Genomic DNA, 25,245 nt, shown 5'->3' with positions numbered 1-25,245 from the left:
AAGGCAACGACAGCAACTGATGTTCCTCCCAACCGCTGGCCACCGAGAAGATGGGGAACGACTGGAGCTCAGAAGAATTGGGGTCCCCGTGGCCGTGGCTCCCAGACATCAGATCCGCTTCTGATTGTGCCTGCGACATGGTGCCTCCGCACGATTCCGAGGTCCTCGAAGGGATCCGCGTCGAGGAGAGAGGAAGACGCAGGTGCCGAGAAGAAGAAGCGCAGGATGGGAAGAAAAACAGGAGAAGGACAGGGGGCGCATGCGGGAGGGGGAGAGGCTGGCGCGCGGAGAAGGAAATCGAGCGCGGGAGTGGCGAAGCCTGCGCATGGGATTCCATTGCCGCCGGGGCGCGGAGAAGAAAAACGAGCGCGGGAGAGGCGAGCCTGAGCGCGGGATTCCATTGGCGCCGCGGGATAGCAAGCGAGTCTCGCATGGGAAAATTGGCCAGCGACGACTCCGGGATGGCGAGCGTTGAAAAATAGAAGACAGGATAGAAAAGCTGTTGGAGAACTTTTTTGGACCACAATAGCTATAATAGCATGCACAAATGTATTTAGCCCATCTGTAGGAGATGCTCTTATGTCTTTGAACTCCATGTTCAGTTGCTGATCCTCTTTTGGAATGTTTGTTCATTAACATCAACAGGATTATTGGTATTGTAATCAAAGAAATAGAAGCTAATATTGGAAAGAATATGTGGGGATATGGCCCCCGGTATCCACAAGACAAGACATGGGCCGCACCCTCAGAGGTGGCCCAGCCCACAAAATCAAGGCGTGCATGGCACTGGTCGACGTGCACCGCAAGATATTGTATAGTACCAAATAGGATACTTTCCTTGTAACCCTACCCCTCCAGAGTATATAAGGAGAGGCAGGGGCCCCCTAGTCGACAGCTACTACAGATCAATACAATACACCAAAGACACATGACGTAGGGTATTACGCCGATCAGATGGCCCGAACCTGTCTAAATCGTTGTCTCTGCGCCTTGTGTCACCATCCGGTTCCTGATCACGCGCACCTCCACCGAGCAATCTACCTTCGTGGGATACCCCTCGGAGGACTGCCGAGCATCTTTTGTCGACAGTTGGCGCGCCAGGTAGGGGCTGTGCGTGCTGATACATGGCGAACCAGATGGGATCTCAAGACTTACGTCCTGGCGAGATTAACTTTCATCTTGCCTGCGACGTCTACACGGAGATTTGCTGCCGAACTCAAGTCGCCGTGCAAAGACCAACAGCCCAGATCGAAAACTCACCGTCTGTCGGATGCTCGCCGTCAAACGCCGACCAGATAACGCCATACGCCGCCGACCAGACATTCTGTCTAAAGCTAAGTCACGCTTTAATATTTTCTAAATATTCTCCAATCTTCGTATATCGCCATAACGTTTCTCCGAGCTGTTTTCTCTCCAAACGATTTTCTGAACCCCCGAACAGTCACGTTGATGCTCGGATGTCCCTAGAGACGGCCCTGTCTCTGGCTCCTCCCTACACGTGCACGAGCGTCTGCCCTCTACGTTATGGGTGGTCAGCAGCGTCTCCTTGGCGATGCTTTGTTCTTCCTACACGCACACGGGCTCCGCGCTCCGCGTTATTGTTAACAGGCTAGCTAGGACTGGAGACTCAGCTACACATTAACTGATCGGGCGGTTTATATTAAATATAAATACGTCTTCACACCAACTGATCGCCGAGCTGCATACGCTGTTTCATCACCATTGCTGATTTTTCTCCGGAGTTCATATATTTTTACATTATGTACTACCCGTTCTACATATTTGTATTGCAGGATCATCGTCCAGGTGATCGGACCACTTGGTGCTCGGACTTCTCCACCGATCAACTGGTCGGACCGCTAGGTTCATGGACTTCGTCGCCGACCAGTTGATCGGACTGTTCGCCGGTCGTTTCTACTCAATGCTCACTTCGCCGTCGACCAGTTGACCGGACTGTTCGTCGCTCGTGCTTCATCATCAGCTACGCCAGGGGCTCCTTGGTGCTCGGACATTGCCAGCTACGCTGGGGACTCTCGGCGCTCGGATTCTTCGTACTCGAGGACTAAGTGAGCACACTTCACCTTGTGGATATCGCCAGCTATGCCGGGGGCTCCTCGGTGCTCGGACGTCGCCAGCTACGTCGGAGACTCCTTCGCTGCTCGGACGTCGCCAGCTACGCCGGGGACTCCTCGGTGCTCAGACATCGCCAGCTACGCCGGGGACTCCTCGGTGCTCGAACATCACCAGCTACGCCGAGGACTCCTCGGTGCTCGGACATCGCTAGCTACGCCGGGACTTCTCGGTGCTCGGACATCGCCAGCTACGCCCGGGACTCCTCGGTGCTCGGACATCGCCAGCTACGCCGAAACTCCTCGGTGCTCGGACATCGCCAGCTACGCCGGGGACTCCTCGGTGCTCGGAGACATTGCCAGCTACGCGGGAACTCCTCGGTGCTCGAACATCATCAGCTACGTCGGGGACTCTTCGGTGCTCGGACATCGCCAGCTACGCCGGGGACTCCTTGGTGCTCGGACATCGCCAGCTACGCCGGGGACTCCTCGGTGCTCGGACATCGTCGGCTGTGTCGGGGACTCCTCGGTGCTCGGACCTCTCCAGCTACGTCGGGGACTCCTCGGTACTCGGACCTCGCCAGCTACGCCGGGGACTCCTTCGCTGCTCGGACGTCGCCAGCTATGCCGAGGGCTCCTTGGTGCTCGGACATCTCCAGCTACGCCAGGGACTCCTTGGTGCTCAGACATCGCCAGCTACGCCAGGGACTCCCTTGATGGTCGGATCTTGCTACATCTCATCGGTGTGCTATCAAGCTGCTCCATACTGTTCAGATCAGGGTGCTGATCTTGGGCAGCACGTCTGGGGTCTTGATACGCGCATGTCAGACGACGTCGGCAAGCTTTCAAACTTCTTTTTCTTTGACCCTGCTACAAGATTCATTCTTTATCTTCCAGCAGGTTCGGGGACTAAGTGGGCACACTTCACCTTGCGGTGAATGTGCGCTTTTCAATTCAGGGCTCCTTCCGTGGACTGGTTGCCTGCTCGGCCGGTCTTCTGCCTTTCTTCTACTTTCTGACCCTGGCACCACGTGACTATGTCATCTACTGCCAGGCTCGGGGACTAGCTGTGGGGATATGGCCCCCGTTATCCACAAGACAAGACATGGGCCGCACCCTCAGAGGTGGCCTAGCCCACAAGATCAAGGCGTGCACGGCACTGGTCGACGTGCACCGTAAGATATTGTATAGTACCAAATAGGATACTTTCCTTGTAACCCTACCCCTCCAAAGTATATAAGGAGAGGTAGGGGTCCCCTAGTTGACAGCTACTACAAATCAATACAATACACCAAAGACACAGGACGTAGAATATCACGTCGATCAGACGGCCCGAACCTGTCTAAATTGTTGTCTCTGCGCTTTGTGTCAACATCCGGTTCCTGATCACGCGCACCTCCACCGATCAATCTACCTTCGTGGGATACCCCTCGGAGGACTGCCGAGCATCTTTTATCGACAGAATACGTTCCTTGCCAACTTTAGAATGAGCGCACTCCCAGTTCTTTGCAAGAAATTTGTAGAGCTTGTATCTACCTTGGTAATGCAATTTTACTACTTTACTCAATGTTCTCCTATTTGGCAATTTCAGTGTTTCAACTTTTTAAGACAGACGATCAATTCATGTATTGATTGTGATGCTAACATTACACGGTCACCTGCAGAAAGAAAGAGATGCCTCAAAGTTTGATAATGTGGTGCTGTTGCTTCAAGACATGTTAGAAGTGATAACAAGAGATATGATGGTTAATGAGATTAGGTTCTTTGTTGAGCTCCTGATAATTATATACACATCTTAATGTGAATTGGCAACTAATTATTGTTACCTTTTATCATTTTCAGAGAGCTGGCTGAGTTTGGTTATGGTAACAAGGATTCAGTTCCAAGAAGACAGCTTTTTGCTGGTTCTGGTACAAAGCCTACAATTGTTTTCCCTCCTCCGGTTTCAGCACAGTGGGAAGAACAGGTTATATAAGCAAATTGTTGATTGCCTTTATTACCAAGCGTGCATCTTAGAGTATAGTCTTGTATAACAGTGTTCACAAACTCCAATTGTCTACAGATTAAGCGACTGTACCTTCTTTTGACTGTGAAAGAATCTGCAATGGACGTCCCAACAAATTTAGAAGCTCGTCGAAGAATAACATTTTTCACTAATTCACTATTCATGGACATGCCACGTGCACCTAGAGTATGCAAAATGCTCTCATTCAGGTTATTCTCATATAGCAACTTGTTCACAATATTGCAAAATTGCTGTAGGGTCTAATGGTAGCGCAGTATCATAATTCTTCTGTTTCTCTTGACTCGCTGCAAGAAGACCCTGTTCAAGAATTTCATAAAAAAAAATGAGAGAACTAAAACTTATTATGCATTTAAACTATTTTGATTTAATTAATGAGGACAATTAGGCATTAACTAGCTGGTATTCTATCCCTGTAACCTTGATATTTTTCCTGTCTTTCAAATATTTTGATTGAATCCTAGTCTGTTCCCACCTCTGCTTAGTATTCCCTAAAATGAAAAACTGAAAATTATGATGATCTGTTGTTCATAAGTTTACATGAATACTTTCGGAATGAACTTGAATCTCAAACTGTACGTGTGCCCTCAAATAAAGAGAAAAAAAACTTCATTTGGACTATGCACAAGTTACTGTGGATATTGGATTTGAGCAAAAGTTTTTGTGAAACAAACCAGACAGTTGCCACTGTACAAACTACAAAGTTATCAATTATTTCATCATAAATCCTCTGGTGATGTCATAATGGCGCTGGTTTGCTTGTGAAACATTCTTAAAGTCCTGTGAGTTTTACATCTGTTGCCAATTTTGCTCTGGCTTGATTCAGACAGTCCTGATTTCAGACCTGAATCCCTGATGGCTGAGTTGTGATGTTTACTAGAACAGAAGTTACTCTTCTGTGTTTTTTTAGAAGTTACTCCCTCCATACTAAAAAATGAAGTCGTTTTGGATAGCGACATAGTCTCCAAAGCATAACTTTGACTACTTATTTTTATAAAGATATTTATCAAAAAGTGATATATGTAAATTTTTGTGAAAGTATTTTTCAAGACAAATCTATACATATGGTTTTCACATTTTCAAACTCGACAACTTAAAAGTTATTCAGATTTATATTCCCAATGTTTGACCCAAGCCTTGTCCAAAATGACTTTATTTTTTAGTATGGAGGGAGTACTTCATATGTGTTGCTTAAACCAATGGCTGGAATGTGGCTATTGTTGATTCATTTCAAGTAGAACAGAATACGTCCAGAAAAGGGACAAGCCAAATAGCCAATGTGGGAAATATAAATACCATCACCAAACCCTGATCCCATTTTTATTCTTGTGTTGACCAAAGTGTACGCTTTTCTGTTTGAAGAAACACAAATGTTTTTTTCCTTGAACAACACAGAAGAAACACAAATGGTTTTTTCAGATGCGATCTAGTACATAAAAAAACTTTTTTCAGATGCGATCTAGTACATAAAAAAAACTTTTCTGATTTTCTCTAGCAACCATGTTGTACATGTGGCATTTAAACGTATTATAACCAGAAAAAGTATAAATTCACCATGACAACATCTCTTATCCCTGTTAGGTTTAAGTGTACTCTGTAATAAGAATTTCAGTGCAAAAGATTGAACTCTACATAATTCTATGTCACTCTATGCACCTGGCAGTGTTATGACTCCTTACTATAGTGAGGAAACTGTATATTCGAAAAGTGATCTTGATCTGGAGAATGAAGATGGTGTATCAATTATATTCTACCTACAAAAAATCTATCCAGATTCCATTTTTCTTTGGTTTCCCTTCAGTCTTAATGCTTCAATTATTTATTACTATGTCACCAATTTCTCCCCTTTTTTATCCTGATTCCTGATGTAGATGAATGGAACAATTTCATGGAAAGAATTAATTGCAAAAGAGAAAGTGAGGTATGGGGAAACGAGGAAAATGTCCTACAACTTCGTCATTGGGCTTCTGTTAGAAGGCAGACACTCTGTAGAACAGGTAATTTGATCATCATCTGCCTTATCTTATCTAATAAGGATGACTTGGCTAACTACCAGATATATGTTTTTCTTTTAATATGCGAGTAGTTAGAGGCATGATGTACTATAGGAGGGCTTTGAAGCTTCAAGCGTTCCTTGACATGGCTTCTGAATCTGGTAAGCTTGTTCAAATTCCAGGTGGTGCATTTTTTAAGTGCCTTAAAAAATGCTACTGATCTGTGCTCTTTATTTCTTGCAGAGATATTGGAAGGGTATAAAGCAGTTGCAGATCCAGCAGAGGAGGAGAAGAAAAGCCAAAGATCTTTGTCCTCTCAACTCGAGGCTGTAGCAGACATGAAATTTACATATGTTGCTACTTGCCAGATATATGGAAATCAGAAACAATCTGGTGATCGACGTGCAACAGATATCTTGAACTTGATGGTGAAGTAAGCCGTCTCTTCTGAGAAAGAAATAAGAATTAGATCATTTTGCCAATCACTAGATATGATATATCCAAGATGTTTTTTCCAATTTAAGGAGACTACTTCAGTTTTTTTTTTATTTCAGTAGTTAACACTCACTACTACAGAATGGACCTGTTGTCCCGGGCGGTAACAGCCTTTAGTCCCGGTTACCGCGCCGGGACAACGATCCCGGGACTAAAGGTGGAACCTTCAGTCCCGGGTCATCGAGCCGGGATTAAAGAGGGACCTTTAGTCCCGGTTGGTAACACCAACCGGGACTAAAGGCCCTCCAGCCGAGCGAACCTGGCGCACCCTTTAGTCCCGGTTGGGGTTACCAACCGGGACTAATGGTTCACCCTTTAGTCCCGGTTGGTAACCCCAACCGGGACTAAAGGTTCCTTTTCTTTTTCTTTTTTTTTGTTTAATTTGTTTTCAGTTCAGTTACACGTATTTGTTTAATATATAATATGTTTTTATGTACGTATTCTACGTTGCTAATATAAATACACGCATGCATATAATTACATCTAATTCTCATCTTGAGCATTATTATATTCGAATAAAGTATGAAACTATATATATTATAGATATATATATATGTATATATACAACACTTTCATAATCTTGTTCTCGAAAATAACGATATCAATAAACATTTAATTTACATCATTTATTCCTTAAGATCAAAGTAGAACTCGCCGTTGGGATTTAGCACTTTTTCTAGAAGATATCCTGCTATTGACTCTTGAACTGCTTTCAGATGGTCTTTTTGCATGACCCTTCGTTTCAACCATTCAGTCTTGCATTTGAAATAAAAGGAAAAGTATTAATACACATATATGTATATATATTCATTTAAAAATAAATAAAAATTGATATATACGTACTCTGAGGACATCTTCAGGAGTTCTTCTTATGTGCGCAGTGATAAATTCACAAACGTAGTATCCACACAAGTTATTACCTGGTTCCTGCCGCAAACACCACTGTACGAGAAGAAGATTATTCTCATCATCTCACACGTAAATTGAAGTACGATATAGTAATTAAACACGTGGGGAAGTGTATAGTACAACTTACTGGTATTTCAACTACATTAAGTGGTGCCTTGCAATCCTTGCGATGTTGCCGAATAAACTCTTTCCAAACCCTGTGCGACCAATAATGTACGATCGTTAATAAATTATGGCAAAGTCTATTCAATAATAGTTGTGCGCGAGAGATCGAAATTACCCCTGGATAATGTCTATCATATCTTGGTATAGTGCCCGTTCTTTTCTCAACGAGTCAAAGATTAGTAACCGACTTGAGTTTAACTCAATGACAATGAGTATCCAGTGAAAACTGCATTGGTTTATACACACACGTACATGCATATAAGTTGTATTGATATTACATAAAATGTGTAGACTACATTATTATTAACACTTACTCAAAGTTGTACGGGAAAAGTATTGTTGTCTTGTCGTGCTGCTTCACGAAGAACTTCATGATATTCGTCTGTGCTTCAGATACCCAGTGGTCCTTGACAATAATATCGGTTTTGAATACGATATAAGGATCAATGAAGCCAACACTGGTGTCTTGTATTCTTTGGAGCTCTGACATCTGGAATCTATATATAAATATAAGTTACATGTGAGGATAATTATATACACGTACGCATGGAAGTGAGTTTATTAAATAAAAGTAAGAATCACTTACAAACAAAAGGAGCTCATGATTGATTTGTCCAGAGCGTCCAAGTGGAATAGTTGATGCAATTCTTCGAAACTAATATGTAAGATGTCATCGCCACGGAAGTAATGATGGTCTCTAAATCTGACAAAGATCCACTGCTCACCCCTGCCACACGCCTGCATGTACCACTTGTTGAGCAAGTACATTTGCGTACCCAATTCATTCAGAGCCGCAGGGTTGTACAGACTTTTGCCATATTTATAAGTCTTCCAGGTATCAACTTCCAGGTTCTGGATTGGAGCTTTGCCCGTCAATTGATCCAAGGTTAAACCAGTATCTTTAAAAAAAGCATTAAGGGCTTGAACCGACACTTCTCCAGAGTTGTCTGGTCGATAGACTTCTATGTTGGAACCATATTCATTAGCAACAACAAGATTTTGCATTGGTTGCTTCTGTTGTCCGAGCTGTGGGACATCCTTCCCTGATGCTCTTTTCCTTTTCTTATCTGCATCATGTGACTTCACGAGGGAGCGGTCATAGTCTGATAGTGGCGAAGGCTTACGAAGTTCAATCATCTTTTTCTTGTGAGCATCGACCTTCTGCCTCAGCACATCTCGTGGTATGTAAAAGTACGGCTTCTCCTTAAGCTTTGCTTGACTCTTGTTTTTGATATCTATAAAAAAATCTTTTACTTTTTTGTCTTCTTCAGCTGCTATTTGCTCATCAGTCTTTTCAGGAAGTATTTCTTGAGAAATAACTCTTTTTCTTGGGGTCTTCTTTGCCGCCGGGACCTTAGACGTCTTTGTAGTGCGTCGCTGTGGAGGGGGTGGGGGCGGTGTTGGAGATCGGCGTGGAGGCGATGAGGCCGGTGTTGGTGGAGACCGGCGTGGAGACGTTGGAGATCGTTGTGGAGGCGGTGGGGCTGGTGTAGGAGTTGGAGATCGTTGTGGAGGCAATGGGGCCGGTGTAGGAGTTGGCGATCGCCGTGGGGATGAAGTCGTCTCGCCCCCCGCGACGCTGTGATGAGATGGGGAATGAATGATTAGGCTAGGCTGGGGAGAGACCCTGCTATAAAAACAATTTGTGTGTCAATTATTTTTGAAGCCAATAGAAAATTAATGGAAAATAATATTTCATTCACTTTCATTCGTACCTAGGGTGAGGTAGGGGAAGCGGTGGCGCCCCAGGAATGATGATGAAGCGTTTGCGCCATTGAATAAATGTCTTCTCTGTTTCTCCTAGTGTCTTCTCCCCATCACCGCCTTCAATGTCAAGAGGAACATTGCTGTAACCTTTGAGCACTCTATCGACCGAGACGCTAGCATATCCAGGTTGAATAACTGACCCATGGATTCTTGGTGTCTTCGTTCGGTCTATTGGAGATACAACCCCGACAGCCACCATGATTGATGCATTACCATCTGGAATGTGCAGCTCACATTTTGTTAGAGGCTCGGTAATGTCATCAACAGGGAAGCGCAACCCAGCGTCGTCTTGAATAACTGGCAGCTCCGTAGAAGCACAACTGCTTTTCATCTGACCAACGGGGCTAATGGTGACTCCCTGGCGTTGATTGCGATTGCATTTGACTCATTGCTAGCTGCACTTGCCTCTTGATCTCCTCCTGCATTCTTGCCTCAAGAGATTTTTCTCGTTCACGTGATTCAAGCAATGCTTGTCGTGACTCATCAACAAATTGCTCCAATGCACGAATTCGTTCTGCCTCCTCATCCTTCTTTCTCTGGCGGCTTCTGTAGGTATCCTTGTCTGCTGGGAATGCGTGTAGCCACGGAACCGCCCCATAGCCTCTTGTTCGACCACCGTGTTCGGGATTCTCTAGGGCATATGTCAATTCATCCTTCTCTCTGTTGGGCTTGAAAACACCACTATCAGCTTCTTCCCTAGCACGAGCTAGTCTCTGTGTTGCTCTCTCAATTTTTTGGCCGAAAATTAGCTTGCCAGTGTCTGGGTCTAGGCTTCCCCCATGAGCGTAGAACCAATTCTTCGCGCGTTGAGGCCAGTTCTTTTCTATTGTTTCAGGTATGATTCCCTTGGCAGTAATCTCTGCTTCTAGGTTCTGCCACTTGGGAATAGCACTCCTATAACCACCTGATCCCATGCGATGATGGTATTGCTTCTGTCGGGCATTCTGCCGATTCCTCATCACACGTTCCTCACTGTCTTGAGATGTCTTGTATTCTACGAAGGCATCCCAATGGGACTCCAACTTGACAAACGCCTTAGCATTGAAATTCGGCGTAGCATTCTTCAAGATAAACTTTTTATACAATGTCTTCTTCCAACTCTGGAACAATGTTGCCATCTTCTTCATTGTCCAATCCCTCACTAGCTCCTTCAAAGCATCATCTGCTTGTAATGTGAAATGCTGAGTGATATCTCTCCAAGCTAGGTTCTTATCACGATCAGATACAAAACTAACATTAGGAGCGGATATCTTCTGCTTCCATTCACGAGCACTAACTGGGATCCTATCCCTTACAATGAACCCACATTGATTGACATATGTCTGAGCATGTGGTCCCAATGGTTTGCCGGTGTCGGTGTCGAATTCTGATATTATGAAACGGCCCTCTAATGGCTTTTTTGGCCCTCGGACTTTCCTACTTTTGTCGGTGGTTGATGTAGATCCAGAGACCGGCTACATGAGTAGAAACACAACGATTAACAACAAATATACGTACGCATGCATCTATAAGAGATGATAGATAATCGAATATACCTCGCCAGTATTTTCTTGCGCGACAATTTGTTGATCTTCAACCACCGGCATATTCAGGATATCCTCATAATCAGCAAAGTACTGACTCGTGTCATCTACATCCACATTGGTGCCGGCGTTGATAATATCCGCCATTATGTCATCACTCAAGTTATCATCCGGAGCAGCCATTTGTATCTTCAAGATAACACATAGATAGAATTATTATGGTACATAACATAAGTACATGTGATAACATATATAGAATTACTAAATCCAATTAAATATAATAACACATAATATTTCATAAGGATAAACAATAATAAGGTATAGGCTTTGGAATCGAATCAAAAACACTTTCGATCCAAAAATATGGAAATAAGTACATGTATATATATACACATAGAATGATACAATATATTTTCTCTCTCTCTCAACACATAGAAATAAGTGCATATGTCTATATCTCTAGATATGCATGTGATAACACATAGAATGTCTCTCTAGATACAATTTTCTCTCTCTCTCAACACATGAAAATAAGTACATGTATATATACATATAGAAATAATTAATTAAGTACCATATGTATACATATAGAATCTCTCTCTAGATATATATATATAGAGAGATAGAATATATAATTACTAAATCCAATTAAATAAATCTAACATGAAATTAGATAAACTAGTAATAGATAATACATTTTAATCTAACATATATCAAAAACTATAATAAAAAACTATCTAAAAAAAACTATCTAAATAAAGTACTAATTAAAATTTAATACATTTTAATCTAACATATATCAAATACTATAATAAAAAACTATCTAAAAAAACTATCTAAATAAAGTACTAATTAAATTTTAATACATTTAAATCTAACATATATCAAAAACTACTAATTAAATCTAACATTTTAATCTAATATTGGCCGACCGAGAGCAAGCTAGCTCTAGCAGGCTGGGGATCGAGGCGGATGGCGCGGGCCGGCAGGGCGTGCTGGCCGGCCACGCGCGGGGCCGAGCTGAGCACCTCGCTCGAAGACGACGTACGGCGGAGACGGCGGGGCTCGACGACGAGGCCGCCGGGCGCGCGGGAAGCGGTCGACGGAGGGGGCTCGGGTGCGGGCAGAGACGGGATGCGGCCGGGCGGATGGCGCGGCCGGGCGGGGGTAGAAGACGACGGCGGCGCGGCAGAGACGAGCTCGACGTACGGCCGGGCGGGGCTGGGGCGACGGAGGCGAGATCGAAGATGGCGGTGGCGGCGGCGATGATCGACGTGTAGATCGAAAGGTAGAAGATGAAACCGTTCGATATATATAGGCCGGGACCCTTTAGTCCCGGCTGGTAACACCAACCGGGACTAAAAACCCTTTAGTCCCGGCTGGTATTACCAGCCGGGACTAAAGGCCCAACCCTTTAGTCCCGGCTCGCCTTACAAGCCGGGACTAAAGGGTTTTTAGTCCCGGTTGGTGTTACTAGCCGGGACTAAAAGTATTTTGGGCGGGCACCGAAATTGCCGCTCACCCTTTAGTCCCGGTTCTTGGTCTGGGCCGGGACTGAAGGCCTGAAAATTTTGGCAACCCGCCAGCGTAATTGGAAAGACCTGGGATTTTGATTTTGTTTAATACTAGGTTAATCAATTAATTCCATAGCAACTTCAATACTTTGCAATATTTATTTTAAAAAATTCTATTGATTAACTAATTATTTATTGTAAATAGGAAAATTTTGTAACCTATAGTTTTTAATTTCTTTTATGAATATAGAATATAAATGTTACTAATACTAAGTATTTTGTTAATGCAAAAATATATTTGTAACTTAAAATTAATAAAACTAATATTATTCGATAGGAAATTTATTATCACATTATTGTAACGTCAATGTTTCAATTTTTTCTCGGTTTTTGACCAAAATTGACAGGAAATTTTTGTTAAACCTATAAAAATAAAGAAAATATAGTATTTTTTGTTGTACAACTTTTTCAAATGAAAAAATGGCCTATATAAGGATTGTTGTTTTTTCAATTCGACCAAAATTAACAAACTTGGTATTCAAAACTTTTCAATTCGAAGTCATTTAGAGTCCATAATACTAGGGTCAAAGTGTTGTTTTTTCATTTGACCAAATTTGACTTGGTCAAACTTGCTCAAATGAGACACTAAATGACCTCAGATGAAAAAACTCTGAATACCAAGTTTGATCATCTCAGCAAGATCTACAATTGTTACATAGCTCATTTTCTCATTTGAGAAATTTTTATCAAACACTAGTCACAATTTTCCTTATCTCTTATAGACTTTCTAAAACTATGTCACACACTTGTGAAAATTGAACTACATTTTGTTCAAGCTTTCTCAAATGAAAAAATGGTCTATATAAGGATTGTAGATATTGATGATATGAACAAACTTGGTATTCAAAACTTTTCAATTTTAGACAATCTAGGGTTCCGAAAACTAGTTTGTAGGCATCGAAATTTAAAAATCACAAATTTGAACCGTCCAAACTTTCTCAAATGGAAAGTTGACCAAAACAACAATTGTAGATCTTTTTGAGTTTAACAAACTTGGTATTCAAAACTTTTCAATTCGAAGTCATTTAGAGTCCATAATACTAGGGTCAAAGTGTTGTTTTTTCATTTGACCAAATTTGACTTGGTCAAACTTGCTCAAATGAGACACTAAATGACCTCAGATGAAAAAACTCTGAATACCAAGTTTGATCATCTCAGCAAGATCTACAATTGTTACATAGCTCATTTTCCCATTTGAGAAATTTTTATCAAACACTAGTCATAATTTTCTTATCTCTTATAGACTTTCTAAAACCTATGTCACACACTTGTGAAAATTGAACTACATTTTGTTCAAGCTTTCTCAAATGAAAAAATGGTCTATATAAGGATTGTAGATATTGATGATATGAACAAACTTGGTATTCAAAACGTTTCAATTTTAGACAATCTAGGGTTCCGAAAACTAGTTTGTAGGCATCGAAATTTAAAAATCACAAATTTGAACCGTCCAAACTTTCTCAAATGGAAAGTTGACCAAAACAACAATTGTAGATCTTTTTGAGTTTAACAAACTTGGTATTCAAAACTTTTCAATTCGAAGTCATTTAGAGTCCATAATACTAGGGTCAAAGTGTTGTTTTTTTATTTGACCAAATTTGACTTGGTCAAACTTGCTCAAATGAGACACTAAATGACCTCAGATGAAAAAACTCTGAATACCAAGTTTGATCATCTCAGCAAGATCTACAATTGTTACATAGCTCATTTTCCCATTTGAGAAATTTTTATCAAACACTAGTCACAATTTTCCTTATCTCTTATAGACTTTCTAAAACTATGTCACACACTTGTGAAAATTGAACTACATTTTATTCAAGCTTTCTCAAATGAAAAAATGGTCTATATAAGGATTGTAGATATTGATGATATGAACAAACTTGGTATTCAAAACTTTTCAATTTTAGACAATCTAGGGTTCCGAAAACTAGTTTGTAGGCGTCGAAATTTAAAAATCACAAATTTGAACCGTCCAAACTTTCTCAAATGGAAAGTTGACCAAAACAACAATTGTAGATCTTTTTGAGTTTAACAAACTTGGTATTCAAAACTTTTCAATTCGAAGTCATTTAGAGTCCATAATACTAGGGTCAAAGTGTTGTTTTTTCATTTGACCAAATTTGACTTGGTCAAACTTGCTCAAATGAGACACTAAATGACCTCAGATGAAAAAACTCTGAATACCAAGTTTGATCATCTCAGCAAGATCTACAATTGTTACATAGCTTATTTTCCCATTTGAGAAATTTTTATCAAACACTAGTCACAATTTTCCTTATCTCTTATAGACTTTCTAAAACTATGTCACACACTTGTGAAAATTGAACTACATTTTGTTCAAGCTTTCTCAAATGAAAAAATGGTCTATATAAGGATTGTAGATATTGATGATATGAACAAACTTGGTATTCAAAACTTTTCAATTTTAGACAATCTAGGGTTCCGAAAACATATTACATAATATCCGTCTCTAAAACATAATATATTAAACATGCATCGTTGTATCATGCGGGCACAACAGTGAATTTCTTCTTGACGTATGACCCTTGGTTATGATCTTGTCGTAACCATGGAGTGTCTTCATCATTTAACATGATGCTTGGATCTTTCTTCACTATGAAGGGTGGAATTCGGACATTTCTTTCGTAATCTTCTGACATGTCTGACTTGTCTTCAATTCCTACTATATTTATTTTCCCAGAAAGAATTATGTGGCGCTTTGGCTCATTGATCATTGAGTTGATGTCTTCGTTTTTTCCTCTCTTTGATTTTGTAGACATGTCTTTCACATAGAACACCTGACTCACATCGGCAGCAAGGACGAATGGTTCCTCTTTGTATCCAATATTGTTGAGGTCCACTGTTGTCATTCCATACTCTTTGTCGACTGTTACCCCTCCTCCGGTCAGCTTCACCCATTGGCACCGGAACAAAGGGACTTTAAAATTAGGTGCGTAGTCTAGTTCCCATATCTCTTCTATGCGGCCATAATATGTTTGTATATTCCCATTTGGATCTGTGCCATCTATGCGAACACCACTATTTTGATTGGTGCTCCTTTTATCTTGGGCAACTGTGTAAAATGTATTCCCATTTATCTCGTACCCTTGGTACGTGAGGATATGCCACGATGGCTGCCTAGCCAACAAATACAGTTGCTCATCAATATTGTCATCGCCTTGACATTCTTTTCAGCAACCAACCACTTGAAACTTTTCATGTGCTGACGCCTAATCCAAGCTTCAGTCTTCCCTGGAAACTTGGATCGTAAGAACTCCTTATGTATCTCGATGTACGGATGCACCAATGATGAGTTCTGAAGAACTGTGTAGTGTGCTTTATTGAAATAATCGTCTTCCATGCCAATATATGTTTTCTTCCCTAAAGTTCCTTTACCACTGAGTCTCCCCTCATGTCGTGATTCGGGAACGCCAATCGGGGCAATGTCAGGAATAAAGTCAACACAGAACTCAATGACCTCCTCTGTTCCATAGCCCTGGGCGATGCTTCCTTCAGGCTTAGAACGGACTTTCACATATTTCTTCAAGACTCCCATAAACCTCTCGAAGGGGAACATGTTATGTAAGAACACAGGTCCAAGAATACTAATCTCCTTCACCAAATGAACTAGGATGTGTGTCATGATATTAAAGAAGGATGGAGGGAACACCAACTCAAAGCTGACAAGACATTGAACCACATCGTTCTGTAGAGTAGCTAGTTCCACTAGATTGATTGCCTTCTGAGAAATTGCATTGAGAAATGCACATAGCTTCACGGTGGCTAGACGTACATGTGGAGGTAGAATTCCTCTTAAAGCAACTGGAAGCAATTGCGTCATAAGCACGTGGCAGTTGTGGGACTTTAAGTTTAGGAATTTTTTATCTAGCACATTTATTATACCCTTTATATTGGAGGAGAATCCCGATGGGACCTTGATGCTGCTTAGACATTCGAACATGCTGTCCCTCTCTTCTTTGCTAAGCGTGTAGCTAGCAGGACTTAAGTAATGACGTCCATCACCTGTCTTCTCTGGATGAAGGTTGTCTCGTTCTTTCATGCACTGCAAGTCCTGGCGTGCTTCAAGTGAATCCTTTGGCTTCCCGTACACACCCATGAATCCTAACAGGTTCACACAAAGATTCTTTGTCAGGTGCATCACGTCGATTGCGTTGCGGACCTCTAGGACTTGCCAATAGGGTAGCTCCCAAAAGATGGACTTCTTCTTCCACATGGGTGCAATGTCCATTAGCATCTTTGGGAACAGATTCACTGCCTTGTCCCTTTCCAAATACTACTTTCACATCCTTGACCATTGCGAGTACATCTTCCCCGGTTCGGTTATGAGGCTTCTTCCGGTGGTCTGGCTTACCTTTAAAATGCTTCCCTTTCTTTCTTACTTGGTGGTTCAAAGGAAGGAATCGACGATGGCCAAGGTACACGACCTTTCGACATCTTTTCAAATATATACTGTCAAGGTCATCAAAACAATGTGTGCATGCATTATATCCTTTGTTTGTCTAACCTGAAAGATTACTTAAAGCAGGCCAATCATTGATGGTTACGAACAACATTGCTCGTAGGTCAAAGTGTTCTTGTTTGTACTCATCCCAGACACGTACACCTGGTTTGTTCCATAAAACTAGAAGTTCTTCAACTAATGGCTTCAGATATACATCAATATCGTTGCCAGGTTGCCTCGGACCTTGGATGAGGATCGGCATCATAATGAACTTCCGCTTCATGCATAACCATGGAGGAAGGTTGTAGATACATAGAGTAACTGGCCAAGTGCTATGACTAGTGCTCTGCTGTCCAAAAGGATTCATACCATCTGTACTTAAGGCGAACCTTAAGTTTCTAACCTCATTTGCAAACTCTGAAAATTCTCTGTCTATCGCTCTCCACTGGGACCCATCAGCTGGGTGTCTCAGCATATTGTCTACCTTACGGTCTTCTTTATACCACCGCAACAACTTTGCGTGGTCTTTATTTCTGAACAAACATTTTAAGCGTGGTATTATAGGAGCATACCACATAACCTTGGCAGGGATTTTCTTTCTAGGACGTTGTTCACCCTCGACGTCACCAGGATCATCGCGCCTGATCTTATACCGCGATGCTTTACATACCGGGCATTCATCCAAATTCTCGTATTCATTGCCATGGTAGAGGATACAGTCATTAGGACATGCATGTATCTTCTGGATTTTTAATCCCAAAGGGCAGACAACCTTTTTTGCTTCGTACGTAGTGGTGGGCAATTCATTTGGCTTCGGAAGCATCTTCTTTATGAGATTTAATAAATTCCCAAATGCCTTATCGGATACACCATTCTTTGCCTTCCACTGTAGCAATTCCAGTGTTGTACCCAGCTTTTTTTGCCCCTCTTCGACCATCGGGTATAGCAACTTCCTATGATCCTCAAGCATGCGCTCCAACTTAACTTTCTCTTTTTCACTTTCCCATTCTTGTTGTGCATCACGAATGGCATCGCCAAGAGCATCACCGAGATCATCTTCTACCGCTACCTCTTCTTCATCTCCCCCCATTGTAGTATCATCAAAGGCACCATACTGAGCAATAATGTCATCAATGTCTAAATCTTCTCCTTCACCTTCTTCCATCATGACCCCGCTTTCTCCATGCTTAGTCCAACATATATAGTTTGACATGAAACCTGACTTAAGCAAATGTGAATGAAGACTCATTGAGCTTGAATATTCCTTTAAATTCTTACATAGGGCACATGGACAGCATATGAAACCATCCTGCTTATTTGCCTCAGCCACACCTAAGAAATAGTGCAAGCCCTCTATAAAGTCTTGGGAGCGGCGATCGGCATTGTACATCCAATGGCGTGACATAATCTGTATTACACGACAAATTATAAAAACCTTGAACATAATTAAGTATTTTATTACACAACATAAATGACACACACACGGTTGATTAATTAACTAAGCCTGGCTACAACGTAAGCAATCCCAACTATCACTAAACAAACTAAAACTACAATGCACTTCAGTAACATAATTATTTTGTGATCGTACGCAACTAAAACAGACAAATCATTCTTCTGTTGAATATCAATAAGCTTCTCCTGTTGGCTCACTGCCTCATCAGCAGCAGCCGCTACCTCAAGCGCACCCAAATTCTGTACGTATGTAGCATAATCTTCCTCCCAGTACCAACCATCGCATCCATTGCCCTCCCACTGAAATTAAAGCCAAAAAATATTTAGTCAAAAATATTCAAGAAAAGCAGGTCAATTAGCCATAATTATAAAATACGTAAGAAACTCACATCGCGATCCGGGCACTTGTAGAAAACACGACCCTTGTTGGGTCCCTGTCTCTTGACTCGGTACTCCATCACAATCTTCTGCTTACACTTGCCGCAGATAATGAGAGGGAGTTCTGGCCTCAGTCGTTTCGCAACCGAACGAGAGGCCGAGGATCCGGTAACAGTTGTCATCTACTTTCTATACTTATTTTTGCAAACTAGTGTAAATTTCATATTTTCTAAAATGATATATTTAAACAAAACTAGTACGGATTTCACATGTTTCAATAAATAACCATCCGTACTAGTTGACCTTGCTTACGTGATCATCTCGGTGAGCATTTCTCCACCGGACGGCACCGTACTTGGCCAAGGAAGAGCTCTGATTCTACGAGAAAGGGAACACGGTCTTCCACGACCGTTGCCGCTCTCCCTCGTAGAATCAAAGCTCCTCCTTGACGTCTGTTACCGCTCGGCAGAGAACATGCTCGCCGAGATGAACACGGTCCGCAAGTTCAACTAGTACGGATTTTCTACAATTTTCTAACAATTTTCTAAGTTTTTCATTTCATGGAAAATTAATTCTAAGATCACGTAAGCCACCGGGGACGAGGATGGCGCGTGCTCCAGCGAGGACGAGCGAGGCGTGATTTTGATGAACTAATTTAACTTTTGTTTATCCAAACATATATGCAAATCATCATGTGATTTTGAGCTAAAAATGACATATAAAATCATAATAAAGTCCAACATATAAAGTTACACATGCATCTACATCGCAAAATGAGATAAGCTACTGACAAAACATAAGAGGATTAAGTTTCTTACCTCCAAAATCGAAGAGCAACACTAATGGAGGGGGAGAGAGCAAGAACAACAGCAAGCTGAAGAACAGAGGCAGTGAGTTTGAATGCAATGGTTCGGGCTCGGGGAGGAAGAAATGAGCTGAATTATAGGCCGGGATAATTAGTTCCGGTTAGGGGTTCAAACCGGGACTAAAGATTAATCTTTATTCCCGGGGCATCACCCAAACCGGGACTAAAAGCTTTACCAACCGGGACTAAAGGTAAACCTTTAGTCCCGGTTGGTAATACCAGCCGGGACTAAAGATCCCTGCCCCGCGGACGACCGTTGGGCAGGGACCTTTAGTCCCGGTTGGTATTACCAACCGGGACTAAAGGGTCCTTTAGTCCCGGGGGCAAAAAATGCCGAGGCTAATGCTAAATTGGGACATCGTTCTAAAGTCTGTTCTCTAGTAGTGACTGAATTATAGTGAAGTCTCCCAAAAAAAACTAATCGATTTGAGGTAATTTCAATTTGAAACTACAGTTACCCTGGTCTGCGTGTGGCATACATTGATGAAGTAGAAGAGAGAGAAGGTGACAAGGTGCAGAAGGTCTTTTATTCAGTTCTAGTAAAAGCTCCCGACAATCATGATCAGGTGAGCTTAACCATGAGTACGAGTCCTTTTCCACCATTCCAAACCTATGGTGTCAACTTCAATAATGCTTACACTTTGTATCTGTGAAGGAAATATACCGTATAAAACTGCCAGGACCAGCAAAATTAGGTGAAGGCAAACCAGAAAATCAAAATCATGCAATCATTTTTACACGGGGTGAAGCACTCCAAACTATCGATATGAATCAGGTGAATTGAGTGTCTATGGTACAAGTCATGATATATGTTGCAATATGTGTTGTATTTATGAATTATCTTCAGGACAACTATTTGGAGGAGGCTTTGAAAATGCGAAATTTGCTGGAAGAGTTTAATGAAAACCATGGTGTCCGTCAATCCACGATTCTTGGAGTGCGTGAGCATATATTTACTGGAAGGTAGGTTAAACTTTGTGGTTATCATTGTGTTTTCTTCATCATAATTTCCACATCAGCAACTAATTTTTGATAACTGTGGATTGTAGTGTCTCGTCACTTGCATGGTTTATGAGCAACCAGGAAACCAGCTTTGTGACAATAGGACAGAGGGTCCTCGCTAATCCATTGAAGTAAGTATGAATCATTTTTCTTATGTCATATTGGAATGAAACAATATCAATTATTATCATGATGTAACACCGAGTGTCTTATATGTTGCAATACCATATTGGATCTGCTGAGCATCTATGGCAACTATTCCTAAGGAAAATATTACGAGATGATCATTTAAGGATATTCTTTCTGCACTTGAAAGCACACATGAACATGTCTCAGATTACAAGTAAATAAAAAATAGATCAGTTGCTTGAAAATTTTTCTGCATGAAGCGTTTCAAGTTTAAGCATTCTGGCAATAATGAAAACGTACCCTGCACAGATAATGAAACATGCGCTCAGGCACATTCTCAACAAAAGTTTTTCTTCATGTATTTCTGTTTGTTACCCATCTCTGCTCTTGAATGCATGGAGTTGAATATTATTTTCAGGTTTCAACTCGACTCTAAGAAGAGGAAATGTCACCCATCATGAGTACATCCAAGTGGGAAAAGGGCGTGATGTAGGTCTCAATCAAATTTCTCTCTTTGAGGCCAAAGTGGCTTGCGGAAATGGGGAGCAGGTACTCAGCAGAGATATCTACAGGCTTGGTCATCGATTTGACTTCTTCCGGATGCTTTCGTGCTATTTTACAACTGTTGGGTTTTATATTAGCTCAATGGTAATGTATATATGGCACCAGCTTGCATTACAGTATTTGTTAGCAACAGCTCTCCTCCATCACATGTTTTCTCATGTTCTTGTCTTAATTTTGTGTAGATGGTTGTGATAATAGTTTATGTTTTCTTGTACGGAAGACTGTACTTAGCATTAAGTGGACTGGAGTTTGCAATTATGAAACAAGCACGGATGAGAGGGAACCGTGCACTTCAAGCCGCTATGGGATCGCAGTCTATTGTGCAGCTAGGTTTTTTGATGGCATTGCCAATGTTTATGGAGATTGGGCTAGAAAGAGGTTTCAGAAGTGCCCTAGGGGATCTCATAATCATGCAACTTCAGCTTTGTTCAGTGTTCTTCACTTTCTCCCTTAGTCCCTTGGGACCAAGTCACATTATTTTGGCCGCACAATTCTCCATGGCGGTGCAAAATATAGGGCAACCAGCAGAGGCTTTGTTGTTCGCCATGTAAGGTTTGCTGAGAATTACAGAATGTACTCCAGAAGCCATTTTGTGAAAGGACTTGAGCTGATGTTACTGCTAGTAGTCTATCAGTTGTACGGTGATGTTGCTACAGATTCGACTGCCTATATACTTCTGACATCATCAATGTGGTTCTTGGTCATAACTTGGCTATTCGCTCCATTCCTCTTCAATCCATCAGGATTTGAGTGACAGAAAATAGTAGATGACTGGGATGACTGGAACACATGGATTAGCAGTCGAGGTGGCATTGGGGTTCCTGTTAACAAGGCTTGGGAATCCTGGTGGGAAGAGGAGCAGGAACATTTACAGTCCACAGGTCTACTGGGCCGTTTCTGGGAAATCATACTATCTCTCAGATTTTTCATATTCCAATATGGTATCATGTACCACCTGAATATATCTGCTGGCAACAAAAGCATCTCAAGTTCTTTTTTCATTTGAGTTTCTTTCTTCAAAGAGTTCAATGAACACAAGGCTTTGTGGATAAACCACCACACAGTTCTTTTCTTGTTTAAGAGAACTATTCGACGCTATTATTGTGGCTGTACACTAAAAATATGATTTGTGGCTTCAGGTTTACGGTCTTTCTTGGCTGGTTATTGTTGCTGTGGTGATGGTACTAAAGGTGAATTTTATTTCCCTGGTAGTTTTGAAATACATGTATATGCTGTGTGTGCATCTAGTTACTGTCTTCTTTAAGTTCTTCAAAATGAGCTGCCCTTGTTAAGTTGCTGATCAAAGTCTTCTTTAGGTGGTATCCATGGGTAGGAAGATATTTAGTGCGGCTTTCCAGCTTATGTTCCGGCTTCTCAAATTGTTCTCAAATTGTCCAACTGCCAGAGTGCGTTCATCAAGAAAAGAAGTATTCATGACAACTTCCTACATGTACAGTCAATGGTGAGAAAAATGCACAAGGAAAAGATGCCCACACTTTTCATGAAGCTCGATATCCACAAGGCTTTTGACACGGTGAACTGGAGCTACCTGCTGGAGGTCCTACGCGCTCTTGGCTTCGGCCCACGTTGGTGTGAATGGGTATCCATCCTTTTCCGCACAGCCACGTCGAGGGTAATGCTCAACGGCCTGCTAGGACCGAGCTTCCACCACGCCAAGGGGGTCCCCTCATCCACGGCCAGATGGAGAACCTCCCTATACGCAGATGACGCGGCTATTTTTATAAACCCTCGAAAGGAAGACATAGATGCGATCAAGGTGATTCTCCAGGCCTTTGGGAATATATCGGGCCTCCACATAAATTTGGAAAACAGCTCCATTCACCCGATCAGATGCGACGAGATAGATCTAGACCATGTTCTAACCTCCTTTGCAGGGATCAGGGGATCTTTCCCTTGCCGTTACCTTGGCCTGCAGCTCCACACGCGTTCGTTACGGAAGGTACACGTCCAGCCGCTCATCGAGCGGATCGGCCAAAGATTGCCTGGATGGAAAGGAAAATGGCTGAACAGAGCCGGTCGCCTCGCCCTGGTTTCATCCGTTCTCTCAGCAATGCCAACTTATCATCTAACGGTATTCCCATTGGCGGCTTGGGCTCGAAAAAGCATCGACAAAATTAGAAGGTCCTTTCTCTGGAAAGGAGAGGAAAACGCCAATGGGGGGCACTGCCTTGTTAATTGGCCGACAATAACTAGGCCAAAGGACCTCGGGGGGCTTCGAATACCTGACCTTAACAAGTTCAGCAGGGCATTGCGCTTAAGATGGCTGTGGCAGGATTGGGTGGACACTTCTAAACCTTGGGCTGGAATGGAGCTTCCCTGCAACGATCTAGATCGGGCACTTTTCAATGCATCTACGACAGTCACAATTGGCGATGGGCAAAAAGCTCGCTTCTGGAATGACAGCTGGCTGGACGGTGAGGCTCCAAAGCATCTTGCGCCCAGTTTATTTGAATTAGTGAGATGTAAAAATAGGTCAATCCATCTTGAGCTCCGTAACAATGGCTGGGTCGCCGCTCTGAGGGGCCAGATCACTACAGCATCATAGGTGGAGGAATTCAGATATCCACCTAACGCCGTGCACTCCAGACACCATTACCTGGAAATGGACAGCCAACGGAGCCTACTCCACCCGATCGGCCTACAGAATACAATTCTGCGGTTCCTACAGAGCATTTCGGAGTGATCTCATATGGAAAGCATTCACTGAAAACAAGTGCAAAGTATTCGTCTGGACCATGGCGCGAGAGAAAATCCTCACTGCGGATAATCTACAAAAGAGAGGTTGGCCACACCAAGACCGATGCGCCCTATGCAACGGCCCGTTGGAAACGTGCCTCCACTTAGCCTTGCTTTGTCCGTTCACCGGAGCAGTATGGAATCTCATTCTACATTGGGAACACTTCGATGCGAGCATAATCCTCCCGGCCGAAGATCCAACCCATTTGATCTCGTGGTGGGAAGAGGTCCAATCCAAGATAACCAAGGACGACAGAAAGCGCTTCAACGGCTTTGTAATCTACATCGTCTGGAACATTTGGAAAGAGAGAAATAGAAGAATATTCACAAACACCCACGAAACGGCAATGCAGGTGGCCTCAAGAACGAAAGAGGACATCCTTCAGAAGAAGATGGCTCATTCTTAGGGAGAGTAATCGTCCTAGACGATTATACAATTTTTTCACCTCTTTACCCCCTTGTCCTGCTCGGGGATCTCTACAGCTCTTGTATATAAACTCTATTTCCTATCTTAATGGAAAGGCAGAGCTCCTGCCATTGCATTTCAAAAAAAAAAAAATCGGATCTGTTGGAACACTGGCTGTTCTTTTCACTGTTTTGCATCTTACAGTCGGTGACATATTCGCAAGCTTCCTTGCATTTGCACCCACAGGATGGGCCATTCTGCAGGTACCTCCATCAGTATCACCCCTCTAATTTCATTTCTCAAGCTCCTAAATGTCATATGCTAAGTATGATGCCTAAAAAACTGTTGAGATGAAAATAACTTTAAACTATTGGCCAGCTGGAAGTTACCTCTGCGAGTATTCGATGTTTTCTGTAAAATGGTTGATTGCTATAGAAAACATTTCAAACTCCAATTCGTTTCTGACCTTTACAACAGATATCTCAAGCAAGTAAACCGGTGATCAAGGCATGTGGGCTGTGGGGATCTGTGAAGGCCCTCTCGAGGGGGTACGAATACCTGATGGGGATCGTCATCTTCGTCCCGTTGGCGGTGCTGGCATGGTTCCCATTTGTCTCGGAGTTCCAGACGAGATTGCTCTTTAATCAGGCATTTAGCCGAGGGCTTCAAATCTCTCGGATCTTGGCTGGCGGCAAGAAACAAAGATGA

At 42.3% G+C, this 25,245-nt stretch overlaps 2 pseudogenes; one reads left to right on the top strand and one right to left on the bottom strand.

The window, feature by feature from the left end:
• Window positions 1–137: 137 nt before the first annotated feature.
• LOC136525708 (callose synthase 5-like) lies at window positions 138–25,245 on the top strand (annotated as a pseudogene).
• LOC136528505 (uncharacterized) lies at window positions 15,024–19,106 on the bottom strand (annotated as a pseudogene).

This window comes from Miscanthus floridulus, chromosome 19 (genome assembly GCF_019320115.1).
Source record: "Miscanthus floridulus cultivar M001 chromosome 19, ASM1932011v1, whole genome shotgun sequence".
Classification (NCBI taxonomy): Eukaryota; Viridiplantae; Streptophyta; class Magnoliopsida; order Poales; family Poaceae; genus Miscanthus; species Miscanthus floridulus.
This window is presented reverse-complemented; position numbering and strand designations above follow the sequence as displayed.